This window comes from Bactrocera latifrons, unplaced genomic scaffold, assembly GCF_001853355.1.
Source record: "Bactrocera latifrons isolate USDA-ARS-PBARC rearing strain unplaced genomic scaffold, ASM185335v1 scaffold_446, whole genome shotgun sequence".
Classification (NCBI taxonomy): Eukaryota; Metazoa; Arthropoda; class Insecta; order Diptera; family Tephritidae; genus Bactrocera; species Bactrocera latifrons.
This window is the reverse complement of record NW_017537097.1, coordinates 143,332-144,589: the sequence shown is the minus strand read 5'-3', so window position 1 is coordinate 144,589 and position 1,258 is coordinate 143,332. Positions and strand designations below refer to the sequence as shown.

At 36.5% G+C, this 1,258-nt stretch overlaps 1 long non-coding RNA gene across 1 annotated transcript in view; it reads right to left on the bottom strand.

Annotated features, from left to right (window-relative positions):
• Window positions 1-2: 2 nt before the first annotated feature.
• Window positions 3-1,258, bottom strand: part of LOC108973000 — a 27,606-nt gene continuing 26,350 nt past the window's right edge. The window contains exon 3 of the long non-coding RNA XR_001993691.1: window positions 3-34. This is a non-coding gene — a long non-coding RNA (uncharacterized LOC108973000). The remainder of the gene's footprint in view (window positions 35-1,258) is intronic.

Here is a 1,258-nt window from a genome sequence, read left to right as displayed (position 1 = left end):
CTGGATACCATGTCATCCGATATGGAAAGATTCACTGTGGAGAGATCGAAAGAGCAACGTATTATTGWGTTAATTGGAATGCCTTAAAAGGTAATCGTCATCAAGGAATTTTTACGTAATTCGTTATAAAGTGTCAACCAATATTACAGCAGAAATGAAAGAAACGTTGTGGCACTGCCCATATTTTGAAAAAAAAAAAAAAATAAAATTTTGAAATTTTATATTTCAGAAATCACTTCATAACCGGGATCTCTCTCTCTTCATACCTTTCGAAAATGAATGCATGGACCTATCTCCTTTCCAGTTGACACTGTATATGTATATGAATAAAAGCTACGTACCTCACGCATACACTTGCCATAAATTCTGTTACAAAGTTCAGTGTGTAATACAGCGAGGAAAAATTCGCAGGCAAAAATGTCGTTACTTTTCATTATAATTTGTATTCAATGCATACTGATATAGTACATGTAAAAATCAGTTTAATGTTTGCTCTCGCTTATTAACAATGGAGTGGGGAGAAAATCGTATTGTGGCGATAGCTTTACATAAAAGAAGAATAATCGAAAATGAAACTCATAAGCTTCTTAAAGAACTTAATACAAGGTGCGTTGCACAGTAAACAGGTTTTTGTTTTTTTTGGAAAAATCAATTTATTTTGTTCAAAATAGTCTCCTTCTGCTTCAATACAGCTTTGTGCATGGGAAAAAATCATGCCGAATGAGTGTTTTAGCTCGTTGGCCGGTATGGCCGCCAGTATGCCGATGCCTTTTGAATGGCCTGCACGTCTGCATAACGCTTTCCCTTCTTGCACAAATGAATTTTTCCGAAAAATAAGAAGTCGCACGGTGAAATATCGRGTGAGTAGGGGGAGTGGTTATTGGTTAAAATGGGATTTTTCTTCAAATAATCTATCACCAGCGTCGACTGAGTGTTGAATTTTTGGCCGTCAGTCAATTTGTGCGGAACAAGCCACCCACACACGTTCTTAAGCCCAAATGTTCTATCAAAATGCGATAAATCGATGTTTTGGAGATGTTCAATTCCATTTTCATGAATTTCAATGATGATTTCGGCTAATTTTTGATAAATTCACGCACAGTTTCGATGAAATTTCCGGTGATCACGGACTTGATTGGCCCTCATGTGGGTGGTAATTTATTTAACTTCACTTTCAATCAATGAAATATCATGAAATTCTCACTGGAGAAGCGATAAAGGTAGCAGATTCTAACGCACCAGTCGGCATATACATGAC